This window comes from Ictalurus punctatus, unplaced genomic scaffold (assembly GCF_001660625.3).
Source record: "Ictalurus punctatus breed USDA103 unplaced genomic scaffold, Coco_2.0 tig00005713, whole genome shotgun sequence".
NCBI lineage: Eukaryota > Metazoa > Chordata > Actinopteri > Siluriformes > Ictaluridae > Ictalurus > Ictalurus punctatus.
Window position 1 is genome coordinate 16,405 of NW_026521110.1, and position 13,573 is coordinate 29,977.

Genomic DNA, 13,573 nt, shown 5'->3' on the forward strand with positions numbered 1-13,573 from the left:
CCTTATCCGCCAACTACCATGAAATACCACGAGACGCTCCAAGTTACAATCGGTGCATTGGCCGGGAATCGAACCCAGGTCAACTGGGAGCGGTTTCCCTTCCATTGAGCTTTTGTAGCAAGGCAGATAACAGTTGCTTGCAAAATCACGGGCAGTCTCTGCTTTTCCACTGAATGTGGAAGCCTGGCTCTTTCCTTCATCAAGAAGACAAGAGTAATGATGCGCTTGACTCGAGGTTGCGACTTGTAATTCCCCACCTCCAAGCGGGAAAACGCAAAGCAAACGTACCCTCAACCTGAAATTGCCATTCCTCAACCGTGGGAAGTCTTCTCATCTCCCGGTTCCTTCCCTGTTCATCGAGTGACGTCGAGCCGGCATGACGGATTCAGAACTCACAAAGTGGCACTTACCTCGGTGGTTATTTGCTTTAGATCAGGGTTGTCCAGTCTTCTCCAGAATGGGCCAGTGTGGTTGCAGGTTGTCATTCTAACCAAGCAGAAGCCACACTTTAGTCTATTGAAAGCCAAGATCAGCGGAGCCAACAATTGGAATCAGGTGTGGCTCCTGCTAGATTGGAACCAAAAGCTGAAGATTGGACAACGCTGCTTAAGACCAATCAGCATATAGACATATTTGCTTATAAAATATAAAACATTGACTATATAGATGGCTGATCGCGGAAAATGTACACCTCTCATCACAGTTTGCATGCTAGCTTGTCGCTAACAAGAGACAGACACGGAGAGACCGCATGTTCTCACCTTTTCGCCCCTGTTCACGGGTCAAACGTGCCCTGTTGCATAATGACGTGTTTACAAACAGCAAAGAGAGCACTAAGAACTCAAGTGGGAAGCAGAAAGAGTCGTAGGAGGCCTGCAGAGAAGCCCATGGCACATTCTGTTGACCAACTCATTCTCAGGCAGGTGATTCCTTCCTTATCCGCCAACTACCATGAAATACCACGAGACGCTCCAAGTTACAATCGGTGCATTGGCCGGGAATCGAACCCAGGTCAACTGGGAGCGGTTTCCCTTCCATTGAGCTTTTGTAGCAAGGCAGATAACAGTTGCTTGCAAAATCACGGGCAGTCTCTGCTTTTCCACTGAATGTGGAAGCCTGGCTCTTTCCTTCATCAAGAAGACAAGAGTAATGATGCGCTTGACTCGAGGTTGCGACTTGTAATTCCCCACCCCCAAGCGGGAAAACGCAAAGCAAACGTACCCTCAACCTGAAATTGCCATTCCTCAACCGTGGGAAGTCTTCTCATCTCCGGGTTCCTTCCCTGTTCATCGAGTGACGTCGAGCCGGCATGACGGATTCAGAACTCACAAAGTGGCACTTACCTCGGTGGTTATTTGCTTTAGATCAGGGTTGTCCAGTCTTCTCCAGAATGGGCCAGTGTGGTTGCAGGTTGTCATTCTAACCAAGCAGAAGCCACACTTTAGTCTATTGAAAGCCAAGATCAGCGGAGCCAACAATTGGAATCAGGTGTGGCTCCTGCTAGATTGGAACCAAAAGCTGAAGATTGGACAACGCTGCTTAAGACCAATCAGCATATAGACATATTTGCTTATAAAATATAAAACATTGACTATATAGATGGCTGATGGCGGAAAATGTACACCTCTCATCACAGTTTGCATGCTAGCTTGTCGCTAACAAGAGACAGACACGGAGAGACCGCATGTTCTCACCTTTTCGCCCCTGTTCACGGGTCAAACGTGCCCTGTTGCATAATGACGTGTTTACAAACAGCAAAGAGAGCACTAAGAACTCAAGTGGGAAGCAGAAAGAGTCGTAGGAGGCCTGCAGAGAAGCCCATGGCACATTCTGTTGACCAACTCATTCTCAGGCAGGTGATTCCTTCCTTATCCGCCAACTACCATGAAATACCACGAGACGCTCCAAGTTACAATCGGTGCATTGGCCGGGAATCGAACCCAGGTCAACTGGGAGCGGTTTCCCTTCCATTGAGCTTTTGTAGCAAGGCAGATAACAGTTGCTTGCAAAATCACGGGCAGTCTCTGCTTTTCCACTGAATGTGGAAGCCTGGCTCTTTCCTTCATCAAGAAGACAAGAGTAATGATGCGCTTGACTCGAGGTTGCGACTTGTAATTCCCCACCTCCAAGCGGGAAAACGCAAAGCAAACGTACCCTCAACCTGAAATTGCCATTCCTCAACCGTGGGAAGTCTTCTCATCTCCCGGTTCCTTCCCTGTTCATCGAGTGACGTCGAGCCGGCATGACGGATTCAGAACTCACAAAGTGGCACTTACCTCGGTGGTTATTTGCTTTAGATCAGGGTTGTCCAGTCTTCTCCAGAATGGGCCAGTGTGGTTGCAGGTTGTCATTCTAACCAAGCAGAAGCCACACTTTAGTCTATTGAAAGCCAAGATCAGCGGAGCCAACAATTGGAATCAGGTGTGGCTCCTGCTAGATTGGAACCAAAAGCTGAAGATTGGACAACGCTGCTTAAGACCAATCAGCATATAGACATATTTGCTTATTAAATATAAAACATTGACTATATAGATGGCTGATCGCGGAAAATGGACACCTCTCATCACAGTTTGCATGCTAGCTTGTCGCTAACAAGAGACAGACACGGAGAGACCGCATGTTCTCACCTTTTCGCCCCTGTTCACGGGTCAAACGTGCCCTGTTGCATAATGACGTGTTTACAAACAGCAAAGAGAGCACTAAGAACTCAAGTGGGAAGCAGAAAGAGTCGTAGGAGGCCTGCAGAGAAGCCCATGGCACATTCTGTTGACCAACTCATTCTCAGGCAGGTGATTCCTTCCTTATCCGCCAACTACCATGAAATACCACGAGACGCTCCAAGTTACAATCGGTGCATTGGCCGGGAATCGAACCCAGGTCAACTGGGAGCGGTTTCCCTTCCATTGAGCTTTTGTAGCAAGGCAGATAACAGTTGCTTGCAAAATCACGGGCAGTCTCTGCTTTTCCACTGAATGTGGAAGCCTGGCTCTTTCCTTCATCAAGAAGACAAGAGTAATGATGCGCTTGACTCGAGGTTGCGACTTGTAATTCCCCACCTCCAAGCGGGAAAACGCAAAGCAAACGTACCCTCAACCTGAAATTGCCATTCCTCAACCGTGGGAAGTCTTCTCATCTCCCGGTTCCTTCCCTGTTCATCGAGTGACGTCGAGCCGGCATGACGGATTCAGAACTCACAAAGTGGCACTTACCTCGGTGGTTATTTGCTTTAGATCAGGGTTGTCCAGTCTTCTCCAGAATGGGCCAGTGTGGTTGCAGGTTGTCATTCTAACCAAGCAGAAGCCACACTTTAGTCTATTGAAAGCCAAGATCAGCGGAGCCAACAATTGGAATCAGGTGTGGCTCCTGCTAGATTGGAACCAAAAGCTGAAGATTGGACAACGCTGCTTAAGACCAATCAGCATATAGACATATTTGCTTATAAAATATAAAACATTGACTATATAGATGGCTGATGGCGGAAAATGTACACCTCTCATCACAGTTTGCATGCTAGCTTGTCGCTAACAAGAGACAGACACGGAGAGACCGCATGTTCTCACCTTTTCGCCCCTGTTCACGGGTCAAACGTGCCCTGTTGCATAATGACGTGTTTACAAACAGCAAAGAGAGCACTAAGAACTCAAGTGGGAAGCAGAAAGAGTCGTAGGAGGCCTGCAGAGAAGCCCATGGCACATTCTGTTGACCAACTCATTCTCAGGCAGGTGATTCCTTCCTTATCCGCCAACTACCATGAAATACCACGAGACGCTCCAAGTTACAATCGGTGCATTGGCCGGGAATCGAACCCAGGTCAACTGGGAGCGGTTTCCCTTCCATTGAGCTTTTGTAGCAAGGCAGATAACAGTTGCTTGCAAAATCACGGGCAGTCTCTGCTTTTCCACTGAATGTGGAAGCCTGGCTCTTTCCTTCATCAAGAAGACAAGAGTAATGATGCGCTTGACTCGAGGTTGCGACTTGTAATTCCCCACCTCCAAGCGGGAAAACGCAAAGCAAACGTACCCTCAACCTGAAATTGCCATTCCTCAACCGTGGGAAGTCTTCTCATCTCCCGGTTCCTTCCCTGTTCATCGAGTGACGTCGAGCCGGCATGACGGATTCAGAACTCACAAAGTGGCACTTACCTCGGTGGTTATTTGCTTTAGATCAGGGTTGTCCAGTCTTCTCCAGAATGGGCCAGTGTGGTTGCAGGTTGTCATTCTAACCAAGCAGAAGCCACACTTTAGTCTATTGAAAGCCAAGATCAGCGGAGCCAACAATTGGAATCAGGTGTGGCTCCTGCTAGATTGGAACCAAAAGCTGAAGATTGGACAACGCTGCTTAAGACCAATCAGCATATAGACATATTTGCTTATTAAATATAAAACATTGACTATATAGATGGCTGATCGCGGAAAATGGACACCTCTCATCACAGTTTGCATGCTAGCTTGTCGCTAACAAGAGACAGACACGGAGAGACCGCATGTTCTCACCTTTTCGCCCCTGTTCACGGGTCAAACGTGCCCTGTTGCATAATGACGTGTTTACAAACAGCAAAGAGAGCACTAAGAACTCAAGTGGGAAGCAGAAAGAGTCGTAGGAGGCCTGCAGAGAAGCCCATGGCACATTCTGTTGACCAACTCATTCTCAGGCAGGTGATTCCTTCCTTATCCGCCAACTACCATGAAATACCACGAGACGCTCCAAGTTACAATCGGTGCATTGGCCGGGAATCGAACCCAGGTCAACTGGGAGCGGTTTCCCTTCCATTGAGCTTTTGTAGCAAGGCAGATAACAGTTGCTTGCAAAATCACGGGCAGTCTCTGCTTTTCCACTGAATGTGGAAGCCTGGCTCTTTCCTTCATCAAGAAGACAAGAGTAATGATGCGCTTGACTCGAGGTTGCGACTTGTAATTCCCCACCTCCAAGCGGGAAAACGCAAAGCAAACGTACCCTCAACCTGAAATTGCCATTCCTCAACCGTGGGAAGTCTTCTCATCTCCCGGTTCCTTCCCTGTTCATCGAGTGACGTCGAGCCGGCATGACGGATTCAGAACTCACAAAGTGGCACTTACCTCGGTGGTTATTTGCTTTAGATCAGGGTTGTCCAGTCTTCTCCAGAATGGGCCAGTGTGGTTGCAGGTTGTCATTCTAACCAAGCAGAAGCCACACTTTAGTCTATTGAAAGCCAAGATCAGCGGAGCCAACAATTGGAATCAGGTGTGGCTCCTGCTAGATTGGAACCAAAAGCTGAAGATTGGACAACGCTGCTTAAGACCAATCAGCATATAGACATATTTGCTTATAAAATATAAAACATTGACTATATAGATGGCTGATCGCGGAAAATGTACACCTCTCATCACAGTTTGCATGCTAGCTTGTCGCTAACAAGAGACAGACACGGAGAGACCGCATGTTCTCACCTTTTCGCCCCTGTTCACGGGTCAAACGTGCCCTGTTGCATAATGACGTGTTTACAAACAGCAAAGAGAGCACTAAGAACTCAAGTGGGAAGCAGAAAGAGTCGTAGGAGGCCTGCAGAGAAGCCCATGGCACATTCTGTTGACCAACTCATTCTCAGGCAGGTGATTCCTTCCTTATCCGCCAACTACCATGAAATACCACGAGACGCTCCAAGTTACAATCGGTGCATTGGCCGGGAATCGAACCCAGGTCAACTGGGAGCGGTTTCCCTTCCATTGAGCTTTTGTAGCAAGGCAGATAACAGTTGCTTGCAAAATCACGGGCAGTCTCTGCTTTTCCACTGAATGTGGAAGCCTGGCTCTTTCCTTCATCAAGAAGACAAGAGTAATGATGCGCTTGACTCGAGGTTGCGACTTGTAATTCCCCACCCCCAAGCGGGAAAACGCAAAGCAAACGTACCCTCAACGTGAAATTGCCATTCCTCAACCGTGGGAAGTCTTCTCATCTCCGGGTTCCTTCCCTGTTCATCGAGTGACGTCGAGCCGGCATGACGGATTCAGAACTCACAAAGTGGCACTTACCTCGGTGGTTATTTGCTTTAGATCAGGGTTGTCCAGTCTTCTCCAGAATGGGCCAGTGTGGTTGCAGGTTGTCATTCTAACCAAGCAGAAGCCACACTTTAGTCTATTGAAAGCCAAGATCAGCGGAGCCAACAATTGGAATCAGGTGTGGCTCCTGCTAGATTGGAACCAAAAGCTGAAGATTGGACAACGCTGCTTAAGACCAATCAGCATATAGACATATTTGCTTATAAAATATAAAACATTGACTATATAGATGGCTGATGGCGGAAAATGTACACCTCTCATCACAGTTTGCATGCTAGCTTGTCGCTAACAAGAGACAGACACGGAGAGACCGCATGTTCTCACCTTTTCGCCCCTGTTCACGGGTCAAACGTGCCCTGTTGCATAATGACGTGTTTACAAACAGCAAAGAGAGCACTAAGAACTCAAGTGGGAAGCAGAAAGAGTCGTAGGAGGCCTGCAGAGAAGCCCATGGCACATTCTGTTGACCAACTCATTCTCAGGCAGGTGATTCCTTCCTTATCCGCCAACTACCATGAAATACCACGAGACGCTCCAAGTTACAATCGGTGCATTGGCCGGGAATCGAACCCAGGTCAACTGGGAGCGGTTTCCCTTCCATTGAGCTTTTGTAGCAAGGCAGATAACAGTTGCTTGCAAAATCACGGGCAGTCTCTGCTTTTCCACTGAATGTGGAAGCCTGGCTCTTTCCTTCATCAAGAAGACAAGAGTAATGATGCGCTTGACTCGAGGTTGCGACTTGTAATTCCCCACCTCCAAGCGGGAAAACGCAAAGCAAACGTACCCTCAACCTGAAATTGCCATTCCTCAACCGTGGGAAGTCTTCTCATCTCCCGGTTCCTTCCCTGTTCATCGAGTGACGTCGAGCCGGCATGACGGATTCAGAACTCACAAAGTGGCACTTACCTCGGTGGTTATTTGCTTTAGATCAGGGTTGTCCAGTCTTCTCCAGAATGGGCCAGTGTGGTTGCAGGTTGTCATTCTAACCAAGCAGAAGCCACACTTTAGTCTATTGAAAGCCAAGATCAGCGGAGCCAACAATTGGAATCAGGTGTGGCTCCTGCTAGATTGGAACCAAAAGCTGAAGATTGGACAACGCTGCTTAAGACCAATCAGCATATAGACATATTTGCTTATTAAATATAAAACATTGACTATATAGATGGCTGATCGCGGAAAATGGACACCTCTCATCACAGTTTGCATGCTAGCTTGTCGCTAACAAGAGACAGACACGGAGAGACCGCATGTTCTCACCTTTTCGCCCCTGTTCACGGGTCAAACGTGCCCTGTTGCATAATGACGTGTTTACAAACAGCAAAGAGAGCACTAAGAACTCAAGTGGGAAGCAGAAAGAGTCGTAGGAGGCCTGCAGAGAAGCCTATGGCACATTCTGTTGACCAACTCATTCTCAGGTAGGTGATTCCTTCCTTTTGTGCCAACTACCATAAAGTACCTGGAGAAGCTCCAAGCCGTGGACGGGCCAAGAATTGAAGCCGGGTCAACTGCTTGGACTGGAGCTATGCTCACCACTATACCACCAATGCCACGCTGCACCATTCAGCTCTGGTGAACAAAGTGTACGTATGTGCACCACCAAAGTGCCACCGCACCGTGGTTTCTGTAGTGTAGTGGTTATCACGTTTGCCTCACACGCAAAAGGTCCCTGGTCCGAGACCGGGCAGAAACAAGCTAGAAATTCTGAACTTTGCTTTAATGACTGAGCGGTTGTCATCACTGTAGGATCAGGTCCTCTAGGAACAGCCAGAAAGCGAGACCTCCTTTACAGAGGAGATTTCCTTCTTTTGTAGCAAAGCAGTTAATATTTGCTTACCAAATGAAAGGGAGTCTCTGGTTTTCCCCAGAAAGTGGAAGCCTGGCTCTTTCGTTGCTCAACAAGACTCTGTGCGTGACTGGAAAATTTTCCGTAAAGTACTGCTCGCCGAGTTCACCTCGAGAGGTCTGCAAGAGGTCTGCGGCCGAAAAAGGCTGGGAGCGGTTTCCCTTCCATTGAGCTTTTGTAGCAAGGCAGTTAACAGTTGCTTGCAAAATCACGGGCAGTCTCTGCTTTTCCACTGAATGTGGAAGCCTGGCTCTTTCCTTCATCAAGAAGACAAGAGTAATGATGCGCTTGACTCGAGGTTGCGACTTGTAATTCCCCACCCCCAAGCGGGAAAACGCAAAGCAAACGTACCCTCAACCTGAAATTGCCATTCCTCAACCGTGGGAAGTCTTCTCATCTCCGGGTTCCTTCCCTGTTCATCGAGTGACGTCGAGCCGGCATGACGGATTCAGAACCCACAAAGTGGCACTTACCTCGGTGGTTATTTGCTTTAGATCAGGGTTGTCCAGTCTTCTCCAGAATGGGCCAGTGTGGTTGCAGGTTGTCATTCTAACCAAGCAGAAGCCACACTTTAGTCTATTGAAAGGCAAGATCAGCGGAGCCAACAATTGGAATCAGGTGTGGCTCCTGCTAGATTGGAACCAAAAGCTGAAGATTGGACAACGCTGCTTAAGACCAATCAGCATATAGACATATTTGCTTATAAAATATAAAACATTGACTATATAGATGGCTGATCGCGGAAAATGTACACCTCTCATCACAGTTTGCATGCTAGCTTGTCGCTAACAAGAGACAGACACGGAGAGACCGCATGTTCTCACCTTTTCGCCCCTGTTCACGGGTCAAACGTGCCCTGTTGCATAATGACGTGTTTACAAACAGCAAAGAGAGCACTAAGAACTCAAGTGGGAAGCAGAAAGAGTCGTAGGAGGCCTGCAGAGAAGCCCATGGCACATTCTGTTGACCAACTCATTCTCAGGCAGGTGATTCCTTCCTTATCCGCCAACTACCATGAAATACCACGAGACGCTCCAAGTTACAATCGGTGCATTGGCCGGGAATCGAACCCAGGTCAACTGGGAGCGGTTTCCCTTCCATTGAGCTTTTGTAGCAAGGCAGATAACAGTTGCTTGCAAAATCACGGGCAGTCTCTGCTTTTCCACTGAATGTGGAAGCCTGGCTCTTTCCTTCATCAAGAAGACAAGAGTAATGATGCGCTTGACTCGAGGTTGCGACTTGTAATTCCCCACCTCCAAGCGGGAAAACGCAAAGCAAACGTACCCTCAACCTGAAATTGCCATTCCTCAACCGTGGGAAGTCTTCTCATCTCCCGGTTCCTTCCCTGTTCATCGAGTGACGTCGAGCCGGCATGACGGATTCAGAACTCACAAAGTGGCACTTACCTCGGTGGTTATTTGCTTTAGATCAGGGTTGTCCAGTCTTCTCCAGAATGGGCCAGTGTGGTTGCAGGTTGTCATTCTAACCAAGCAGAAGCCACACTTTAGTCTATTGAAAGCCAAGATCAGCGGAGCCAACAATTGGAATCAGGTGTGGCTCCTGCTAGATTGGAACCAAAAGCTGAAGATTGGACAACGCTGCTTAAGACCAATCAGCATATAGACATATTTGCTTATAAAATATAAAACATTGACTATATAGATGGCTGATCGCGGAAAATGTACACCTCTCATCACAGTTTGCATGCTAGCTTGTCGCTAACAAGAGACAGACACGGAGAGACCGCATGTTCTCACCTTTTCGCCCCTGTTCACGGGTCAAACGTGCCCTGTTGCATAATGACGTGTTTACAAACAGCAAAGAGAGCACTAAGAACTCAAGTGGGAAGCAGAAAGAGTCGTAGGAGGCCTGCAGAGAAGCCCATGGCACATTCTGTTGACCAACTCATTCTCAGGCAGGTGATTCCTTCCTTATCCGCCAACTACCATGAAATACCACGAGACGCTCCAAGTTACAATCGGTGCATTGGCCGGGAATCGAACCCAGGTCAACTGGGAGCGGTTTCCCTTCCATTGAGCTTTTGTAGCAAGGCAGATAACAGTTGCTTGCAAAATCACGGGCAGTCTCTGCTTTTCCACTGAATGTGGAAGCCTGGCTCTTTCCTTCATCAAGAAGACAAGAGTAATGATGCGCTTGACTCGAGGTTGCGACTTGTAATTCCCCACCCCCAAGCGGGAAAACGCAAAGCAAACGTACCCTCAACGTGAAATTGCCATTCCTCAACCGTGGGAAGTCTTCTCATCTCCGGGTTCCTTCCCTGTTCATCGAGTGACGTCGAGCCGGCATGACGGATTCAGAACTCACAAAGTGGCACTTACCTCGGTGGTTATTTGCTTTAGATCAGGGTTGTCCAGTCTTCTCCAGAATGGGCCAGTGTGGTTGCAGGTTGTCATTCTAACCAAGCAGAAGCCACACTTTAGTCTATTGAAAGCCAAGATCAGCGGAGCCAACAATTGGAATCAGGTGTGGCTCCTGCTAGATTGGAACCAAAAGCTGAAGATTGGACAACGCTGCTTAAGACCAATCAGCATATAGACATATTTGCTTATAAAATATAAAACATTGACTATATAGATGGCTGATGGCGGAAAATGTACACCTCTCATCACAGTTTGCATGCTAGCTTGTCGCTAACAAGAGACAGACACGGAGAGACCGCATGTTCTCACCTTTTCGCCCCTGTTCACGGGTCAAACGTGCCCTGTTGCATAATGACGTGTTTACAAACAGCAAAGAGAGCACTAAGAACTCAAGTGGGAAGCAGAAAGAGTCGTAGGAGGCCTGCAGAGAAGCCCATGGCACATTCTGTTGACCAACTCATTCTCAGGCAGGTGATTCCTTCCTTATCCGCCAACTACCATGAAATACCACGAGACGCTCCAAGTTACAATCGGTGCATTGGCCGGGAATCGAACCCAGGTCAACTGGGAGCGGTTTCCCTTCCATTGAGCTTTTGTAGCAAGGCAGATAACAGTTGCTTGCAAAATCACGGGCAGTCTCTGCTTTTCCACTGAATGTGGAAGCCTGGCTCTTTCCTTCATCAAGAAGACAAGAGTAATGATGCGCTTGACTCGAGGTTGCGACTTGTAATTCCCCACCTCCAAGCGGGAAAACGCAAAGCAAACGTACCCTCAACCTGAAATTGCCATTCCTCAACCGTGGGAAGTCTTCTCATCTCCCGGTTCCTTCCCTGTTCATCGAGTGACGTCGAGCCGGCATGACGGATTCAGAACTCACAAAGTGGCACTTACCTCGGTGGTTATTTGCTTTAGATCAGGGTTGTCCAGTCTTCTCCAGAATGGGCCAGTGTGGTTGCAGGTTGTCATTCTAACCAAGCAGAAGCCACACTTTAGTCTATTGAAAGCCAAGATCAGCGGAGCCAACAATTGGAATCAGGTGTGGCTCCTGCTAGATTGGAACCAAAAGCTGAAGATTGGACAACGCTGCTTAAGACCAATCAGCATATAGACATATTTGCTTATTAAATATAAAACATTGACTATATAGATGGCTGATCGCGGAAAATGGACACCTCTCATCACAGTTTGCATGCTAGCTTGTCGCTAACAAGAGACAGACACGGAGAGACCGCATGTTCTCACCTTTTCGCCCCTGTTCACGGGTCAAACGTGCCCTGTTGCATAATGACGTGTTTACAAACAGCAAAGAGAGCACTAAGAACTCAAGTGGGAAGCAGAAAGAGTCGTAGGAGGCCTGCAGAGAAGCCTATGGCACATTCTGTTGACCAACTCATTCTCAGGTAGGTGATTCCTTCCTTTTGTGCCAACTACCATAAAGTACCTGGAGAAGCTCCAAGCCGTGGACGGGCCAAGAATTGGAGCCGGGTCAACTGCTTGGACTGGAGCTATGCTCACCACTATACCACCAATGCCACGCTGCACCATTCAGCTCTGGTGAACAAAGTGTACGTATGTGCACCACCAAAGTGCCACCGCACCGTGGTTTCTGTAGTGTAGTGGTTATCACGTTTGCCTCACACGCAAAAGGTCCCTGGTCCGAGACCGGGCAGAAACAAGCTAGAAATTCTGAACTTTGCTTTAATGACTGAGCGGTTGTCATCACTGTAGGATCAGGTCCTCTAGGAACAGCCAGAAAGCGAGACCTCCTTTACAGAGGAGATTTCCTTCTTTTGTAGCAAAGCAGTTAATATTTGCTTACCAAATGAAAGGGAGTCTCTGGTTTTCCCCAGAAAGTGGAAGCCTGGCTCTTTCGTTGCTCAACAAGACTCTGTGCGTGACTGGAAAATTTTCCGTAAAGTACTGCTCGCCGAGTTCACCTCGAGAGGTCTGCAAGAGGTCTGCGGCCGAAAAAGGCTGGGAGCGGTTTCCCTTCCATTGAGCTTTTGTAGCAAGGCAGTTAACAGTTGCTTGCAAAATCACGGGCAGTCTCTGCTTTTCCACTGAATGTGGAAGCCTGGCTCTTTCCTTCATCAAGAAGACAAGAGTAATGATGCGCTTGACTCGAGGTTGCGACTTGTAATTCCCCACCCCCAAGCGGGAAAACGCAAAGCAAACGTACCCTCAACGTGAAATTGCCATTCCTCAACCGTGGGAAGTCTTCTCATCTCCGGGTTCCTTCCCTGTTCATCGAGTGACGTCGAGCCGGCATGACGGATTCAGAACTCACAAAGTGGCACTTACCTCGGTGGTTATTTGCTTTAGATCAGGGTTGTCCAGTCTTCTCCAGAATGGGCCAGTGTGGTTGCAGGTTGTCATTCTAACCAAGCAGAAGCCACACTTTAGTCTATTGAAAGCCAAGATCAGCGGAGCCAACAATTGGAATCAGGTGTGGCTCCTGCTAGATTGGAACCAAAAGCTGAAGATTGGACAACGCTGCTTAAGACCAATCAGCATATAGACATATTTGCTTATTAAATATAAAACATTGACTATATAGATGGCTGATCGCGGAAAATGGACACCTCTCATCACAGTTTGCATGCTAGCTTGTCGCTAACAAGAGACAGACACGGAGAGACCGCATGTTCTCACCTTTTCGCCCCTGTTCACGGGTCAAACGTGCCCTGTTGCATAATGACGTGTTTACAAACAGCAAAGAGAGCACTAAGAACTCAAGTGGGAAGCAGAAAGAGTCGTAGGAGGCCTGCAGAGAAGCCTATGGCACATTCTGTTGACCAACTCATTCTCAGGTAGGTGATTCCTTCCTTTTGTGCCAACTACCATAAAGTACCTGGAGAAGCTCCAAGCCGTGGACGGGCCAAGAATTGGAGCCGGGTCAACTGCTTGGACTGGAGCTATGCTCACCACTATACCACCAATGCCACGCTGCACCATTCAGCTCTGGTGAACAAAGTGTACGTATGTGCACCACCAAAGTGCCACTGCACCGTGGTTTCTGTAGTGTAGTGGTTATCACGTTTGCCTCACACGCAAAAGGTCCCTGGTTCGAGACCGGGCAGAAACAAGCTAGAAATTCTGAACTTTGCTTTAATGACTGAGCGGTTGTCATCACTGTAGGATCAGGTTCTCTAGGAACAGCCAGAAAGCGAGACCTCCTTTACAGAGGAGATTTCCTTCTTTTGTAGCAAAGCAGTTAGTATTTGCTTACCAAATGAAAGGGAGTCTCTGGTTTTCCCCAGAAAGTGGAAGCCTGGCTCTTTCGTTGCTCAACAAGACTCTGTGCGTGACTGGAA

At 48.1% G+C, this 13,573-nt stretch overlaps 1 non-coding gene across 1 annotated transcript; it reads left to right on the forward strand.

The window, feature by feature from the left end:
• The first annotated feature begins 13,271 nt into the window (after positions 1-13,271).
• trnav-cac (transfer RNA valine (anticodon CAC)) lies at positions 13,272-13,344 on the forward strand. The gene has a single exon. It is a non-coding gene; the product is annotated as a tRNA-Val (tRNA).
• Positions 13,345-13,573: the final 229 nt, after the last annotated feature.